This window comes from Oryctolagus cuniculus, chromosome 9, assembly GCF_051225735.1.
Source record: "Oryctolagus cuniculus isolate XC-2025 breed Fujian yellow rabbit chromosome 9, ASM5122573v1, whole genome shotgun sequence".
Classification (NCBI taxonomy): Eukaryota; Metazoa; Chordata; class Mammalia; order Lagomorpha; family Leporidae; genus Oryctolagus; species Oryctolagus cuniculus.
Genome location: NC_142875.1, coordinates 59,668,364 through 59,687,390, shown reverse-complemented (window position 1 = coordinate 59,687,390; position 19,027 = coordinate 59,668,364). Strand labels below are relative to the sequence as shown.

General features: G+C 41.0%; 1 long non-coding RNA gene across 13 annotated transcripts in view; it reads left to right on the top strand.

Annotated features, from left to right (window-relative positions):
- The window catches only part of LOC138843694 (uncharacterized), a 240,821-nt gene that overhangs the window by 60,943 nt on the left and 160,851 nt on the right, over positions 1 to 19,027 (top strand). For 6 of the 13 annotated variants that reach the window (XR_016212867.1, XR_016212876.1, XR_016212870.1 and 3 more), the window contains one exon: positions 2,808 to 2,900. The exons of 5 other annotated variants lie outside the window; for them this stretch is intronic. This is a non-coding gene — a long non-coding RNA (uncharacterized LOC138843694). Of the gene's footprint in view, positions 1 to 2,807; positions 2,901 to 4,491; positions 4,843 to 6,040; positions 6,331 to 19,027 lie in introns of those variants that run through there. 2 more of the 13 variants (XR_016212875.1, XR_016212877.1) reach the window with 2 other exon arrangements.

Sequence of the window (19,027 nt, the reverse complement as noted above, 5' to 3'; positions counted from 1 at the left end):
CAGTGAGCTAGAAACCCATTGCAATTATAGGAAGCAAATCATCTTAGTATTAAACACACCCACACATGCTCAAGAAACACTGAAAGGTTTGAGGGCATTTTGAAATTTAGAATTTCTGTTATATTAACTTGTTTGAGAAACAAGTCGAAAGCCTATTTAAGAGACACAGAAGAAAGTAAATGGCAGAAATAACAACACACATAGATACACAAACACACACATGTACTCCATCCCTCTCCACTCTTGGTTCAGTAGCCTGATCAGATGTTCTGTCACACCAACCCAGAACACTGCTGCTTCCCCCACCCCACCTGGCTTGCTGATTTTTTACTTTCTTAAACACAGGCATTTATAGGCAGAAAATTTTTGGTTATTTTCCGTCTTTGTCTAATCAACCTGATCTGGGGTCAGTCAACTGCAGGAAGGAGAATGGGTAGCTGGATCAAAATTTGGCTAAATAGTTGCAAGACCTAATCCCTTTCCCTATCTCACACATCTGTGTAAGGTTCTGTTGCTTTGCTAAAGTTGCTATTACCAAGTTCTAAGAACAGGGTGACTTAATCAATAGAAATATTTTGTATCACAGTCCTGGAGGCTAGAAGGTCATGACCATGACCTCAGAAAAGTTGGTTTCTTCTGAGAGTTCTGAGGGAGAATCTGTTTCAGATCTTTATTGTAATTTCTAGTGGCTTCCTGGTCATCTTTGTCATTCCCTGGCTTATAGACATATCACCTTGATCTCTGCTTTCATGTTCAACTGGTGTTCTTTGTGTGTGCTTGTGTGTCTACAAAGTTTCCCGTGATTCAGATTCTAATGATCTCATTTTGCTTATCTCTGTGAGAAATTGTCTCAAATAAGGTCACATTCTGAGGTTCTGGGAGGTAATGACTTCAACATATAAATTTTAGGGGAGCACAACTCAACCCAAAACAGGCCTAAAGTGCGAGTGTACAGAGAAAGAAGAACATGGGGAAGCAGAAAGCTTAACATCTTGACATTGTGTCATGACAGATACACATATGAACAGGAGTTGTTCCTCTCACTTTAATAAATTGTCGTACTTGTAAGGATCTGGGCTAATATTTATCATATCAATCTCAAGTAGTCTTCTATAGCTCTTTACTTGAACCTATCTGATGCCACACACAATTTTCCACCTTGTACTACAGTTCCTTATGTATATAATTTATCTCCTTTATCAAACTACACTTCTTGAAGTAATTAATTTGTTTCTGTTCCTTCACCTGGCACATTACATAATATATCCAATAAATTACCATTTAATCTATGCTTTACTGTTCATATACCTCTTAGAAGGTTAAAATATATAAACTCATTGTTAAGCACTGTATCTATCAGGACAAGTTAGGTTGTGCTTTAGGGTCAACAATAGCAGACTCCCTTAATACATTTTGTTTTTGCTCAAGCAAAATCTTCTGCAGGTACAGGAAGTGCCCTAGTAGCCGTCTTCCATGTGGGAGAAAAGCATCTCAGCTTCAAACATCATGGTCTCCCACGGCAGGGGAGAGCCCGTGGAGAAGGCAGCTCTGGGTCTTAAACGCTTCAGATGAAAAGTAGACATTTGGCCTGGAGGTTGAGACGCCAGTTGGGACAACCACGTGCCTTTGTCAGAGTGCCTGGGTTAAAGAACCTGGCTTGACTCCCTTCCAGATTCCTGCTAGTCCAGGCTTTGAGAGGCAGCAGTGGTGGCTTAGGTGGTTGAGTTACTGCTCCCCTGTAGGAAACCAGGATATATTTTCTTCCTCCCTTCCTCCCTCCCTTTCTCCCTCCCTCCCTTCCTTCCTTTCCTCCCTTTTTCCCTCCTCTCCTTTTCTCTCTCTCGTAAAACACTACTGAGTGCTTCCTAGGACCAGGGTATATAGTATTTTGTATAAGTGTACAGAAATAAATAAAAAAATAGGCCGGCGCCACGGCTCACTAGGTTAATCCTCCGCCTTGCGGCGCCGGCACACCGGGTTCTAGTCCCGGTCAGAGTGCCGGATTCTGTCCCGGTTGCCCCTCTTCCAGGTCAGCTCTCTGCTATGGCCCGGGAATGCAGTGGAGAATGGCGCGCCGGCCGCGGCGGCCATTGGAGGGTGAACCAGTGGCAAAAGGAAGACCTTTCTCTCTGTCTCTCTCTCTCCCACTGTCCACTCTGCCTGTCAAAAAATAAATAAATAAATAAAAATAAACTCTTCTCTGGCATCAAACTTACATTCTAGTGAAAAATTATTCCTCATTTATCCTAAAAAACAAATTATCCAGAAGGCCTATTTTGGTTATTTGGTTGCACAAGAGATAATTTGAATGCAAACAAGCCTTGTTTTTGGTTCACCTCAGTTCACCTCTTGGTGAACTTCTCCCATGTTTGGAACACCTATCCCTACATATTTTCTAGGAATCCTTTGTTCTTTGGTTGATTTTCTCAAGAAAATATCTATCTATCTATCTATACTATTTCTTTCTTCTTCAATCCCCCAAAACCTAGCTTTCCACAAGTTCTGTGATATGATATTGGGTAACCATTGCTTTCTGTAACAAAATAGTAACATTTAGAGAGGGATATTCGGGGGTGGGGGTGTAAAGTCCAAACCTAAAAATGTTTAAAATTATGGCTGGGCTTGTGATGGAGATATTTAGAAGTAAGCTGGTCTCTCGGGCATCCTTAAGTTGCTATGGCAACTCCACGTGGCTCCTGTACCTCCTGAGATTCTCCATGTGACCAAGACCATGTGTTGGAAGAGGAACGCTTTCAAGAGTGGACAGAACCAGTGGCTGTGCAATCAACTTTATCCATGTTTTTCAGAGAGGTTGGCCGTGGAGGTCTGGCTTTGCACCTTCTCTTAAGAAGACACTTTCCAGCCCCTCAAGTTACTTAAGGAACTTCACTAGCCGATTGGTAAGAGCTACACTCCGTGGCCACCTGAACTTTGACTGCAAGGGTGACCAGTATCTGACTTTCCTATTTACCCGAATAAATTCATGTGTTCCCTATGGACGTTGAACATCTGAGGAAGAAGGTTTCTGACCCTGGCACAATTTTCTTTTATGGGTGTTTATGCCATAGTCTGCAACAGTTGGCCTGGCCATGGGAAGGGGTGACAAGAGAGTGAATGTGGCTGCTTGGCAGGGTCTTCAGCTCTTTAGCCACACTGGGATTTTTATCGGTGTGGACTCAATAGAAGGAAGGTCCGAAGCCTGGCTCGTGGAGAGGAGGCAGAGGACAGAAGCTGCTACAGTCCTGCGCCGCCTCTTGTCACTTGTCAGGGGCCTGTCGAGTTTGGAAACCACTCCGTTTCTGTCAGTGAGGAATGTCCCCAGGTGGAGAGAATAATGGGAAAGGCAACCACTTTAAATGATAGTTTCTTAATGTATAAAATGCACGTAATAACATCTGCCCAACCTTCCCGAAGAGGAGTTGTATTTACAGTTCTAGACATCACAGGTTTGTGTTCATAGATTTCTAACAGAATTTCTGCAAACCAAACTCAGCTTGAGTTCCTCTTGGTGGTCAACAAGTTTGCTTTCCTGTGCTCCTTTGTGAGCAAGTTGAAACTCAAGAGAGAGGGAGGGCCATTCCTTTGTACTTTTGCAGCTACCTAGGAGATTTTTTTCTTCCTTTTTTAAAAAAATAGGAATGAAAATAAAATCTAAAAATATTCCCTTTCTTTGGAGGTAGTTAGGTGTGAAACAGCTTAAAACCATCATGGAAACAGTTATGACAAAGCTACTTCTTTTTTTGGAGAGGGCCGATATAATCCTATTATCTTTGTGTGGTTATCAGCGCCACTTGAAATTCCAATTAGTGCAGCTAATCACCATGGGCTCCTCCGGTACTTAGCTGGCAAACAGCTCAGTCTAATTAATACTTTGGAGTGGTGGGTAAATGGCATTTATTTTACTCCTGTAGACACATTTTCTAAGTAAAATTCTGATTTGGGGCTTGTTTCATTGCAAATGCACAATTATAAAGAGGACCAAAAAATAAATAAAAAAGATTTTTGTATGAGATAAACAAAATAAGATCCTTAAATGGTCCTATCCAATCTGAGAGGAGCTGGGGTCCCAAAGAGAAAGGCAGCCTATTGCATAGCCAGTGAAAGGCATATTTCTCATCAATTTATTGTTTAAAAAAATAAATCTATAAAATGCGAGAAGCATTATTCATTTAAACTCAGCTTTGTAAAGAGGCTCATTACCATTTGACTCTTTAACAATGATTCATTTAGTTAGAAGCAGGATAAAATATTTTTAATAACCTGGGCCTCTGGGCTTTTTAATGCAAATGACTTGGAGCTGCGGGTCTCTGCCAAGTCCATTATAATAACCTGGGTGATCTCCAGGCAAAATAATACCTTCCCTATGGTCAGCAGGCATTTTAAATGGGACTGGAGCTTGGCTCAGGGAACACCATTCCTCTATGCAGAAATGCTCTATTCGCAGCTGCCCCCTTAGTCCGCTTACTCCAAGTCCCACCATTTCTGTCCTAGTGAGATCCTGGGGTTGGTCTGGCGGAGGATCAGCTTCCCATGGCTAAGAAGCAAGGCTTAACCCCCTACCCAGCCTTGACCTATGGCCTGATGTTGAGCAGTGTGGTTTGTGCATGCATTGGAGGAAGAGGCACGTAAGCTCACACCTTAGTCGAACTCTCTGTGGCTACTGAAGAATCCGTTCTGATGGGTGGTCATGACTGTCCCCTCCAAGTCTGTAGAAAAGCCCCACAACATGAATATTAATCCAAAGATTAAGGATCTGATTTACTCTCAAGCCGTCTCTCCTTAGGCCTGGTGGGTTCCCATGCATGTGTCCCTGAGTCACTTGTTTATAATGAAACAATTGCTTTGTTCTCTTCCCTTGAAAAACAAAATGGAAAAAAAAAAAACAACCAAAAAAACCCAGCCCGTATTTGCAGAGACTACCAGAGTTTTTAAACCAGAAAAAGCTGTAGAGGAGGATAATGAGCCTCAAAGAGTTGCAAATTTCTTTGGTTTCTGCACGCAAGTCTTTGACTGGATGCTGGTCTGGGAAAAGGGGATGCTTATTTTTGAGACAAGAATTCTGTGTTTAATTTTTGGGAATATGAAAGAGCTGAATGTTTACTTGGGAAGGGATTTGAAACCTTTTGTAGGCTTTTTGAGTTTTGCAGATAAAGGCAACCCACCACCGCTGTTCTTAGGGAAAGCAGTTCTGCAAGTCGCTCTCACAGGAGCTGGGAGCCGCTCCCCAATGTGTAAGCATTATTCTGTATAATTATGGATATTTTCCCTTCCAAAAATATTTTTTTCTAGAAGCTGCTATTTCAAAGGCTTTCAATTCTGTGTGTCATTATCAAATAATCTTTTTTGTACTCGGGTGTTTATTATTGGATTGCAACAACGATAAAGCTCTAGGGGTTTTTGTCTCCTTTGGTATGCTAATTAGCCAGTCTCCTTTTGATCTTTTTCATACTGAAAAGAGTGAAAAGCTATCTCGGTAGGGAATCTTAGTGCTGTACATTCATCTCCTCATCTCCCTAATCTGAGGATCAGAGGAAGACAACATTTTCACTGCTCAATGAGAGCTACCAGAAGCTTTGCTTAGAGCTCCCTGTTGCCCAATGATCCCACTGGCACCCAGATTGGGGCACCATGGAGGAGGACGCAGAGAGGAGAAGAGGTGTCAATGTTTCACGTGGCAGAGTGATCTCAGTCGTTTGTTTCTTCCCCCAGCGGTCAATCCCTGCAATTCTATCTCATTTCCCCTCACGTTTAACTTTGGCATGCTTTTGGTGACAACTGGCACTCAGCCTGAAGAAAATGTCCTGAAAAATGGGGAAAAAAAATACTGTACTGACAAAGCCTGTTAGACTATGAAGCTGCCATCCAAAAGACTCACATAGGTGGAGTAACTGGGCAAAAGGCTGTGGCTTTTAAGGGGTCAATGCATGTTTTGTATTAGATTTTGTTTAGGCATGGATGGAAAATTAAGTTTTCTTTTTTTTGGTTAAGGAAGGTTCAGCAATTGTCTGGTAAGACTTTCTTTTTAAAATTTATTTTTTAGGGGTCGGCGCTGTGGTGTAGTAGGTTAAGCATCTGCCTGTGGCACTGGCATTCCATATGGATGCCGGTTCAAGTCCCAGCTGCTCCACTTCTGATCCAGCTTTCTGCTGATGGCCTGGGAAAACAGCAGAAGTGCTTGGGCCCCTGCACCTGCTTGGGAGACTGGTAGAAGTGCCTGGCTTCTGGCTTTGGATCAGCCCAGCTCCATCCATTGCAGCCATTTGGGGAATGAACCAGCAGATGGAAGACCTCTCTCTCTGTTTCTCCCTCTCTCTGTCTGTAACTCTGCCTCTCAAGTAAATAAATAAATCTTTAAAAATTATTTTTAAATTTATTTTGAAGGAGAGGGATAGAGAGAGGGACATAGACACAACACACAGACACACACATCTTCCATCTGCTTATTCACTCTGAAACGCCTACTACCAGAGCTGGGCCAGGTCAATGCAAGGAGCCTGAAGCTCAATTCAGGTGTCCCATGTGGATGGCTGGTACCCAAGCACGTGAACATCACAGCTGCCTCCCAGGATACTCGTTAGCAGGAAACTGGAATCCGTAGCTGAGTAAGGTCTGGAACTCAGGTACTCTGATAATGTGGTGCAGGTGTCTTAAGTGGTATCTTAATCCCTGCACCAAATGCTTGCCCCTAAGTTGTTAGAGTTTTAGTCTGACTGCAGATTGACCCACTGTAGTTGTAAATATTCACCTTTTTACTAAGATCTAAAGATTTAGGGCTCGGGCTGGGAAAATGGGAAATTTTGCCATCAGTATCATCACTGGACATCTATTGAAAGTGCACAAAGTAGGCTGCATTGCATTCTGAGGACCAAATAAGTTGATATTTAAATACTGTAGTCACAGGAACTATACTCAACCTGCACAGGCAGGAAGGCAGGCACACACACACACATACACACACACACACACATGATCGAGCCATTTGCAAATGCTGTTTGTACTGTTTGGGAGGTGTGATCAAGGCAATCAGAGTTTATTTTTTAAAATAAGCCTTCATACATCCAAATTAGTGTTGACCTCTTCAAAGCCATCCCAGTAGTGGTCCGATTCCAGGAATGTTCCCATGGCTTAGGACGTGTTTGGTCCACAGCCTGAGGTTTTTCATTTCCTTAGCGTTTAGAAATCAATCTTTACCCTTTGAAGATGGGCTTGAAATTTGTAAAGAAAGGGAAGTCATCAAAATCACCTCTAGCAATTAAAAGTAATTTATACTGAATAAACTATTTTGAACACTTTTTAAAATGAGCAATATTCAAATGTGAATTACGTAATGGCTTCCATGGGTGACACAGCACTCACCAGAGCCATGCAAGTCTCCCTTTGGAAGATACTTTGGAGATCAGATGGAATTGCAATCCTTAAACTCTATTGAACTTAGAAATCCTCAGGAGAATGAATAATGCAATCTTGGGCACCTTGCCATAGAGATTCTGATTTATTAGATTTAAGGAGACCTGGAAATCTACAGGAGGTAGTCAACCATTCGTAGACTGGACGCTCCTGTCTACAGATACAGATGTGGAAGTTCAGTGACTTGCTGGGAGTTATTCTGTTACACAAGAGGCGGCCAAGAGCACAGCTCCTGTCTCCTGCACTCCCACGGGAGCCTTCGGAGGGGACTCTGAGGGTCTGAGTCATAGCCTGGTACTAGTTGAATGGAAGTCAGCTACTTTGAAACCCATTTTTTTAATTTTTAATTTTATTTTTTTAACTTTTATTTAATGAATATAAATTTCCAAAGTACAGCTTATGGATTATAATGGCTTCCCCCCCATAACGTCCCTCCCACCTGCAACCCTCCCCTTTCCCACTCCCTCTCCCCTTCCATTCACATCAAGATTCATTTTCAATTCTCTATATACAGAAGATCAGTTTAGCATATATTGAGTAAAGATTTCAACAGTTTGCACCCACATAGAAACACAAAGTGAAAAATACTGTTTGAGTACTAGTTATAGCATTAAATCTCAATGTACAGCACACTAAGGACAGAGATCCTACATGAAGAGTAAATGCACAGTGACTCCTGTTGTTGACTTAACAAATTGACACTCTTGTTTATGGCATCAGTAATCACCCTAGGCTCTTGTCATGAGTTGCCAAGGCTATGGAAGCCTTTTGAGTTCACCACCTCTGATCATATTTAGACAAGGTCATAGTCAAAGTGGAAGTTCTCTCCTCCCTTCAGAGAAAGGTACCTCCTTGTTTGATGACCCGTTCTTTTCACTGGGATCTCACTCACAGAGATCTTTCATGTAGGTTTCTTGGTTTTTTTTTTTTTTTTTTTTTTTTTTTTTTTTTTTTTTTGCCAGAGTGTCTTGGCTTTCCATGCCTGAAATACTCTCATGGGCTTTTCAGCCAGATCCGCATGCCTTAGGGCTGATTCTGAGGCCAGAGTGCTGTTTAGGACATCCGCCATTCTATGGGTCTGCTGTGTATCTCACTTCCCATGTTAGATCGTTCTCTCCCTTTTTTATTCCATCAGCTAGTATTTGCAGACACTAGTCTTGTTTATGTGCTCCCTTTGGCTCTTAGTCCTATCATTATGATCAACTGTGAACAGAAATTGATCACTGGGACTAGTGAGATGGCATTGGTACATGCCACCTTGATGGGATTGAATTGGAATCCCCTGGTATGTTTCTAACTCTACTGTTTGGGGCAAGTCAGCTTAAGCATGTCCCGAATTGCACATCTCTTCCCTCTCTTATTCCCACTCTTATATTTAACAGCGATCACTTTTCAGTTGTTTCAACACTTGAGAATAACTGTGTATTGATTACAGTATTCAACCAAAAGTATTAAGTAGAACAAACAAAAAAAATACTAAGAGGGATAACATATTAAGTTGTTCATCAACAGTCAGGGCAAGGGCTGATCAAGTCACCGTTTCTCATAGTGTTCATTTCACTTTAACAGGTTTCCTTTTTGGTGCTCAGTTGTCACCGATCAGGGAGAACATATGGTATTTGTCCCTTTGGGACTGGCTTATTTCACTCAGCATAATGCTTTCCAGATTCCTAACAGGGATCACTTTTCAGTTAAAATTTAAACACCTAAGAGTAATTGTGTGTTAATTACAGAGTTCAACCAATAGTACTAGAACAAAAAAAATACTAAAATGGATAAAGTATTACATTGTACATCAACAGTCAGGACAAGAGCTGATCAAGTTGAAACCCGTTTTTTAAAGCCCACCCCACATTTGCTCATCTGTGAATTGAGGGTAGTAGTGATACCAAGCTCACAGGAAGTTGCTTGCTATAGTGGTTGGCAGATAGTAATTGTTTGATAAACCTCAGCTCCTCTATTTTTATGCAAAGATTTCTATTATGCCTCTTTGAGGGTATTTTCTTTTCTGTCCCTGTCCTTTTTCACGCTGTCCTCCTTTCTGCTGGTTCTCCTTTTTGACATTCCTTCTCCATGATTTTGCCCACATCTTGCTTCCTGGCACTGCCAACAGATTGGAGAGTTGGTGAAAGGTTGCAGTCAGCGATAGCAACTCTCTGGATGCTCCCTGGGAGGAACAGCTGGGTCTTCTCAACATTTTGTCTTTATGCCCAATTAACCCCTAACTACAGCCCTACTGGGTTGTTATTGTTGCAAAAAGAATCCTCAACTGTGAAACCAAAGTGTGCAGGGCTGGAAGGAATCAGCACAGAAATTCTTTATTCGGAATGGTTGTAGGGAAAGGTGTGGGGTGTGGGGAAGGGTAGCCAGCACAGCTGCTGGCGTCTGCACTTGTCCACTGGCTCTTCAGACCTGGCTCTCAAGCCAGAGGCACTAATGATGGCACCAGAGGGAGAAAGACAGCATGAGGCATCCATGCGAGGTGCCAGTGAAGTACTTGTATCTCTTCCCCATCTGTTCCATTACCCTCACACCCTCCCATTTGCTCACAAATGAATAGGCAATGGGCGACCAAATGCTGCCTGAGCTACCTGATGCTGTTAATTACTATGACTGTTTAGAGCCAATTATCTCCACAAAAGCAAAACATCTTCATGTAGCATTCCAAATGGATACAGTTTCATCTAGGGCAGAGACAGATTGAGCAGTATGGCTTAATTCAAGCCAAAAGGGCTCATCTTTGGCACAGTTTCCAAAGACCTATTTGTTTTTCTTTAATTTTTTATTATTGGTTTGCAAGTGCTACGATTACTAAAAATGGAGCAAGCATGGGGTGGGATACTCATGTAGTCTCATCTGTGTAGCACAAACAAATTTATCTCTATATTTCAATTACTATCTCTGTAAGGATGTCTTATGTATCTCTACCCCTACCCCTACCTCTACCTTAGTATCTGTAAAATAGATGTAAGACTGTATTCAGTCACCTTTATAAATCTGATTTTATTTGTTTGAAACCCATTGCCACTCATTCTCTCTGAATCTTAGTTTGGTTAAAAGGTATCATGTAAATTACCTAGAATTTCAATGTTACACAGTTTTGAGAGTAGTTGCTCAAACTTTTGTTGAGAATTCATTTGTTTAGTACAAATGATCAGACAAGATCCTTTGAATTAACTCTCTTATCTTTAGTGTGAGGGAAATGATGCTTATATAAGACAAACGAGGTGTAAATCTGAATAATTTTCTGATTTTCTGGTCAAAACATTTCAACTAAGGGGAAAGGTAGGCTATGAATTATACATATTTTCAGCTGCTCTGATTAGTGTCATTGGACAATCGCTCAGCTCTTCCCCTTTTGTTCATGGGTGCAAGCGGAGTCATTTTTCTTTCATGCCATTATCAAAGAAACAATTTGCCCAGAAAATGTGGGCATGATTTCAGACTCTTCTCTGGGTGAAGGATGCTTCCACCATGAAGTCAGAACCTGGAGGGAAAGGCAGCTGATAACTGGGCGGTGGAACCATGTGGGCAAGCCTGGCTTTTGTTGGCAATGCTTCTAATTTTCTCCTTGCTCCTGTAGAGAAAAGAATTGCATGTTGTGCCAACTATCCACACATTGACCCTTCCTGGACATAGTTAATGTAAACTTGAGGGTTTTATCAAACTTCCCAGTTCATTCATTCATCACTGTGGTGCCATGGGCACCACATGGGTGGATGAGAAGGACACGCTAGGGTTCTCTCTCTCCCTGTGGGGTTTCAATTCTAGCTGAGGTGAATCCTATGGGGGAAATAGAAAGGGTTTATTCACTCACTGTAGGTAAAGAAGTAACACCAAAATATTTCAAGGTCTTAGAAATACTGTTTTTTTTTTTTGTTTTTTTGTTTTTTTGTTTTTTTTTTTGACAGGCAGAGTGGACAGTGAGAGAGAGAGACAGAGAGAAAGGTCTTCCTTTGCCATTGGTTCACCCTCCAATGGCCGCCGCAGCCAGTGCGCTGCGGCCGGCACACTGTGCTGATCTGATGGCAGGAGCCAGGTGCTTCTCCTGGTCTCCCATGGGGTACAGGGCCCAAGCACTTGGGCCATCCTCCACTGCACTCCCTGGCCACAGCTGAGAGCTGGCCTGGACACAATCCGGCGCCCTGACCGGGACTAGAACCCGGTGTGCTGGTGCCGCAAGGCGGAGGATTAGCCTAGTGAGCCGCGGCGCCGGCCAGAAATACTGTTTTGAAATAGTCCTGATTTGATGATTGTAGGCTACTTTGTTGAGATCTAAAAATGTCAAGATTATTTTTGATAGTGTTAAGACTTACCAGCTATCCATAGTGGAAATTTGGCTATTGTGGTAATATGTGCCAATATTAAGCAAGAACTGAATGTAGAGGCCTTGTGTTGCTGCAGATAGTGACCATACAATCCAGCTAACTACTGAGCTCAAACTATGGGGCGTCCCATTTGTCATCTTGTTGGTACCACATAACAGCTATTTCAGAAGTGAGCTCTCTTCACTGAGCTGCCTCCCAGCTAATTAATGGGTTGGGGTGCTTGGGGACAGAGAGAGAGAGAGAGAGAGAGAGGGACAGATGATGAATATGTATGTGTGGCTGGATGAACTTGTATGTGAACGTGTTGTGACTTTGTGCACCTGGGGGTCAGTGTGCATATGTGTGAGTGTATGTGAGTGTGTGTGTCTGCATGAGTGACTGTGTGCCCTCATGTAGACCATCATATGGCTTTCTTCATGTCTTACAGAGAACGGAGAAGCTCCTGGAGAGAGTCCTTCAAATCAGACAGCAGCGGAATAGCTCTAGGAACCAGTATATACCTAAATGTGCTTTTGAAAAGGGGATTATTGAAAAGAAATCTACCCTTTTCCATAAGCTTTAGGTTCCTATCATGTGACAAGGCAACACTGGGACAGTGGCCCTAGTGACTGGTGCAACAGTCCATGCAGTCTTCATTCAAATCAGTCATGTTGAGTTTAGCATTAAATGGCTGTTCATAAAGGGGAACTGAGCAATTTCTGAGTGGGATTCCCCACTTCCTTACCTATGTGGTCTATAAAACTGAGGTGGGTGTATAACATTTCTGCTCAGAATACATTGTCCAGAGCATAGGGATATTTCAGGATAAATATTATGTTGTTTTCTTAATGAAATAAATGTACTTGTTGTTAAAATTCTTTTGGAAAATGAACCATAAAGGAAAGATAATTATTTTTCAGTTTTTCCTATAAATCCTTTTCTGAATCATCTCCATTCTGGCTACTCCTAGGGATTATTGCATCCAGGGCTGGTTTTACAATGGCTGATGTGCTTCCGTAACTTCAGACTGGGTCTTACATAATGGAAAGGGAGCTCTATTACTTGTCTTTGTAATTTAAGCATCTGAGGGGCTTGGCTTTTTTAATTTCATGCTCATCATTTAGACTTAGTCAACAGAAACTTATTAAGCAAATTAAAAACATTATGTACTTGAGAGGTAGAGACACTTTCAGACACTTAGGCAGAGAGAGAGAGAGAGAGAAAGAGAGAGAGAGAGCATGCTTCCATCTGCTGTATTACTCCCCCAAATATCTGCAATGATCTAAGGCTGGGTCAAGGTCAAAGCTAGAAACTAGGAATTCAATTCAGCTCTCTCACATGGGTAGTAGGAACGCAATTACTTGAGCCATCATGTCTCTTTCCCAGGGTTTGCGTTAGCAGGAAGCTGGAGTCAGGAGACAGAGCCAGGTATCAAAATTGGGTGTTCTGTTATGGGACACAAATATTTATCCACTAAGTCAAACATCTACCCCATTATTGAACAAATTTTTGTGTCACCCATATGGCAATCTCTGCAGAGAAAATAATGAATATAATCCAGGACCCTGGAGGTGCTGTCAGAGTGGCAGGGGAGACATTCTGTGAAGAAGGGGACTGAGATGGGAACATTAAGCAGAGAGAAAGCAATGCTTCTCATGGTGCGGTATTAGGAAATCGCAGGAGAAACCATCTGTGAGCTAGGGCTTCAGTGATGGGTGTCAGATTGTCATGGGGAGGTTGAGAGAACATTCAGGGTAAAGGCCTGCAGTTATAAAAATGAATCCAACTGTTGAATTTCCATTCTTAGAGCTAAGCAGTTCCAACTTCAGACATACTGGTTTTCCTCCTTTTCCACTCACTATGCTCTAGTCTTGCCATTTTCCCTCCTTTCCTGTACCTGATTATCTTCCAAAATCTTCTGAATCAAGCACATCACTCACTATACAGATACAAAACAACCAGTCTACCAAACAGTCACTTCATTGTGCATTGTGTGTTTATTGTGCTGCTTTCCTGGCCAGGACAAACTGGTTTTTTGTTTGTTTGTTTAGAATTTTTGTTGGGTGGCAGTGTGGGATGTGGGGTGGGAACTGGTAGGGAATGAGGACAAAACAATGCCTTGTGTTCTCCAGAACTACCTGAGCCTCCACGCAATCACCCTGGAGAATGAACAAGCTCTCTAGTCCCCAGAAAAGACAGAGGCTGGATACCCTACCCTTCCTGCCTGAGCTCATCCTAGACTGTGCATTATTTCAAGATGTTTACATTAAATCAGGCCTAGTTTGAATACTGTCTCCATCTGCTTTTTAAATTCATTTCATGGTTTTGAATTGTGGGGCACTGGGGTTTAAGTGCCCTTTTGGACAAACCCATAAAACCAGACCCCAAAACAAAAAACAAAACTAATATAAAACAAAACAAAAAAAACCCACCTTGCCTGAAATTGCAGCAGACTCAGACCTTCCGTGTATAGGAATGGAAACTAAGCATGCATGGTCTGTACACAGGAAGTGAAGATTTAATGGAGTTAGATAATGACAGCAGCAACAAGGGGCCAGAGCAAATATTCCTCTGAAAACATCTATGACATTCTGCTCTGCTGCATACGAGGTGGGACTATAAATCTGCAAAGGTCAGAAAATGGTTTCCCTTCAGGCTCATCCAAAATGTTTAAAGATGTCTGTTTGCACCTATGTTAGTTACAATTTTATGCAGCAAACAAGGCTAAATTGTGATTTAATTCCTGCACATGTTTTCTTGATTGTGTCGATTTATGTAGAGCAGAGGATTCAGTTTATGACCCCTGAGATTATCTATTCTTGTACTAACACCTGTTTTGTCCTTTGCTTTGCATAAATGATAGTCTCTTTTCGTCTAGGAGATCATTTTAAAAAATATGCTTTGAGAATAGAATGCTCTCTATCCTTTTGATTCTGGGAACTTCCCTTTTTTTTTTTTTTTGCTTCCTTGTTTTAAATTTCCCTGTTTTCTCTAATTCCATAGCCTGAAGTGTAATAAAAGCCCGGGCGGTGTGATGGGGAGACTCTGGGCTGATCACTCTTACCTACTGTGGGGCTGCTTCTTGTCAATTGCTGCTGAGATGAGTGGCATTAGGTCTCACCCGGAAAGAGACACCTGCGACCTCGGGCTTCATTCTCTTCCACACTTCTTGTTGCTGCTTCACTAGTGTAAAAGACTTTGGGACCAAGTAGACAGTTCTGGCTAGTTAGACATATATTTATCAAATGTGTATGCAAGGCTCTGTGTTAGGTATAGGGGGTTGAAGGGAGAAAGTAAGATTTAGAATCGTAGGCAAAGATAAACAGGAATCAGGTCTCATTGATGAGGACCCTACAGTTTCAAATGGGAAGGTCGACTTGTAAACAAGAAGAAATGAGATGAATTTTGTAGTAGAAACATAAGCACGGTGCTCTGGCAGCCCAGAGAAAGGAAAGCTTTAGAAAAGCCAATTTTTCTTGAGCTGTAAAAATCCTTACAAACTGGAACTCATTACTTCTTAGCTTGATATATTCTCTGGAGCTGTGATATGAATAGATCCTAGTCCATTTCACATGTATATTTCAAAATTGCCTCTAGTTTTATTTATTTTTTATTTCTCTGATAATGTATTTTACAGACTATACTGATTCCAAAGGCAGAGAGTATTTGGTTAAATAGTTTTGAAAAGCAAGGTATTTTGTTATATTATCATTATTATTAGAGAGCTGTTCCATCCACTGATTCACTCTACAAATACCCCCAACAGCTGGAGCTGGGTCAGGTCAAAGCCAGGAGCTGAGAACTCAGTCCAGTTTTCCCACATGGGTAGCAGGAATACAGATACTTGAGCCATCATCTGCTGCCTCTCAGGGTCGATATTAGCAGGAATCAGGAATAAGTAGCCAGAGCCAGTTATTGAACATAGGTACTCTGACAGGGGACAGAAAACCTGATCCAGAAGCAAAATGTATAGTTTAGTAAAAGCAACTGTTTCAAGTCTCCCTTGAATACTTTTGCCTTGCATGTTGTCTTTAACATCAATACTTTTGACTGTGGATCAGGAAGTTTCAATAATTTGTTTCTTTCCCTTTTCCCTATATATTATGTTTTCTTAATCTGGAGTACATGGATGAGTTTCAGGGAAAAAATGTCTCTTTGTACATTTTTCCAGAAAGAATTTTTATTCATTTTGTCAGATTCTCAAAAAAGTTCATGAATCAACCAATGAAAAACTATCATCTCTTTTCATGATTTTACCCACTCTCAATATTTCATTACTCATTCATGTTGATGACTTTAAAATCCATATTTTTAAGTTAATCTCTGAGTTAGTCTCTTGTATCCAAGTAAAATAGCACAAGCCCAGCAATTCCAAGATTAAAACTGTGGTCTTTCATTCTACATCCTGCTCACAACTTTTCAGTCTTCATTGGTGCAACAACATCTGCTGAATTACCCAATATAGAAAACCAGGAATCATTCAGCTGATTATCTCTTGTCTTAGACATCTCAAATAGCTCTTGCTTCAGGAATCTCCTGCTGATCACCGGAAACATGGTGACTGCTCTCTTTGGGACTCTCATGGCACCTGTGCATGTCTGTATCATTGTTCAGTCATGCAGTAATGATCATCTTTTTATTTTTATGGTTCCTTCAGTAGTCTGTAAGCTTCTTGACAGAAGTGACCCTCTCTTGTTTGCCTTTATAACTCAACACGGAGCCCAGAGTCAAACACACAATTGATTAAGAGGAGAAATTGGAGGTCTTCCATGGATATATGATAAACTGTACCTTTGGTTTCCTGTAGTTAAGGTATAGTGACAGTGGCCTGAAATATTCTGATTTCATGGCCCATAAAAGTGTAGAAGAAAACTGTCCAATGTGGTCGGCTAATGAAATTATTTTACAAGACAGACCTTAATGCTGATTCTATGTTACTCAGTGGGGAAGGGGATGCCAACTGTGTAGTAATAGCCCATATTCTGTGTGTTCTTTCTAAACTTGAAAATCTTTGTCTCTCTCTAGAGGGAAAATATTCTATTAAGTTAAACATTTAGGTTTTAAAACATAATGTTTTAGAAACAAGTAATTAATAATTCATAGCATCACATGGCAATTTGTGTTAGATAAAAGCACAAAATTCTTGAGCTCTCATGAAAGTATAAAGGACAAATATAACTGTGCTTTGCTCATTATGTTCAAGACAGAAATACCTTGAAAAGAAGTTAGAATATACCCCTCAGTCTTTCACTTACTTACTCTTAAAATCATTATAATTTACAGTCAGATGAAATTAGAATTTTATATACCTCCCCTTCTTTCCCGTGGGCAAGGTAGAGCATCTTCCTATACAATATAAGTCAGAGGGATGTAAAGAAAGCATATTTTTGTCAGAGAGGGGCCTGATAACTCATCCTGGCTGTCAGCAGAGCTGTAGGAGCCCGTCTGTCTCAATAAATGGTGGAAGTATATAATACGGATGATCACAAAGGTGATGATGATGTTTTGTGGGGTTAAATATCCATGGGATGTATACACACGGCACAAACAAGAACCTGGAGAATGGGTCAGTGGAATTGTTGTTCTAGGATCCTGGCTTTATAGCATAATAAAAGTCAGTGATGTATGTTTTATTCTAGGATGGCCCCTAAAAAAAAGTCAGAGTATAGCAAACAAAATAATAAAAGGGGAAATGGAATAATATAAAATATTTAATTAAAAAGAAATGAGAGGAAACAGAGAATGGAACATATGGGGAAAAGAAATGGTGTACTTAGACTTGTGCATCTCAATAAGCACATTAAATGAAAAGACAAAACATCACAATTTAAATATTGTCAAACTGTGCATTAAAAAAAAGCTTCATGCTGCTCATAGTAAACAAATTAAAAAATGAAGATGACAGGATGACAGGAATGGATGATAAAGGTATCTCTTGTTAACATTAATGAAATGAAAGCTGTTTTGCTAAACTAACAGAGAAGGAAGATATTAAGGCAAGAAGAACTACTATAGAGATATTTTACAATGATAAAGTGGTTAATCTGCCACTAAGTTACACTGACAAATTTGCATGGATATGATAACACATCTCAAAATTTAAAAAGTAAAAGCTAATAGATCCAAAGAGAGATAAAGACAAAATAGCAAAAATTTTAAATAATTCTAATATACCTACCTCTTTTAATAACTAATAGGATATAGAGATAAAAAAACACTAAGCATATAGAAAAATTGAACAAAATGTTCAACATATTTGACCCCTGTGACATACACATGGCATATTCATCAACTGCAGCTGAACCTAAACAAGCCTTGACAAACTGTCAAATGTCAAATTCATACAGGGCATATTCTCTGACCACAGTGGAATTAAGCTAAAATCATTCATAATGGGCTGGCATTGTGGCACGGTGTTAAACTGCTGCCTATGACACCAGCATCCCATAAGGGCACTGGTTCATTAGCTCCCTGCTAATGTGTCTGTGAAAGCAATGGAAGATGGCCCACATATTTGGGCCCCTGTCACCTGTGGGGAGACCCAGATGAAGCTCCTGGTTTCAGTCCCACCTAGCCCTGGTCATTGCAGCCTTTTGAGAGTGAACCAGTAGATGGAAGATCAATCTCTCTCTCTCTGTAATTCTACTTTCAAATAAATAAATCTTAAAAAAATTAACCCATTGGCTGGCGCCGTGGCTCACTTGGCTAATCTTCCTCCTGTGGTGCCGGCACCCTGGGTTCTAGTCCTGGTTGGGGCACCAGGTTCTAGTCCCGGTTGCTCCTCTTCCAGTTCAGCTCACTGCTATGGCCCAGGAAGGTAGTGGAGGATGGCCCAAGTGCTTGGGCCCTGCACCCGTGTGGGAGAACAGGAGGAAGCACTTGGCTCCTGGCTTTGGATCAGCACCGTAGCGGCCATTTGGGGGGTGAACCAACGGAAGGAAGACCTTTCTCTCTGTCTCTCTCTCTCTCTCACTGTTTAACTCTGCCTGTCAAAAAAAAAAAAAAAAATTAACCCCTCTTCGGAAGTAATTTTTAAAACTATTTTAAAAATTAAATAAATAAAAGTCAATTGTAAAAAGATAATTTTAAAATCCCCAAATATCAGGAAATTAAATGACATTCTTCTAAACAACTTGTGGGTCAAAGAAGAAATCACAATGGAAATTGGAACTTATTTAGACATTACAGGGTGAATAAATTGTTACTGTGCTAAAACGATAACTGCACAGCTCAAATGGTTACCAGAGGAAAGGAAGTGAGTAGATTCTTTCTTTATTCATTCTCTTTCTGTTAAAATTTCAAGAACTTCCACG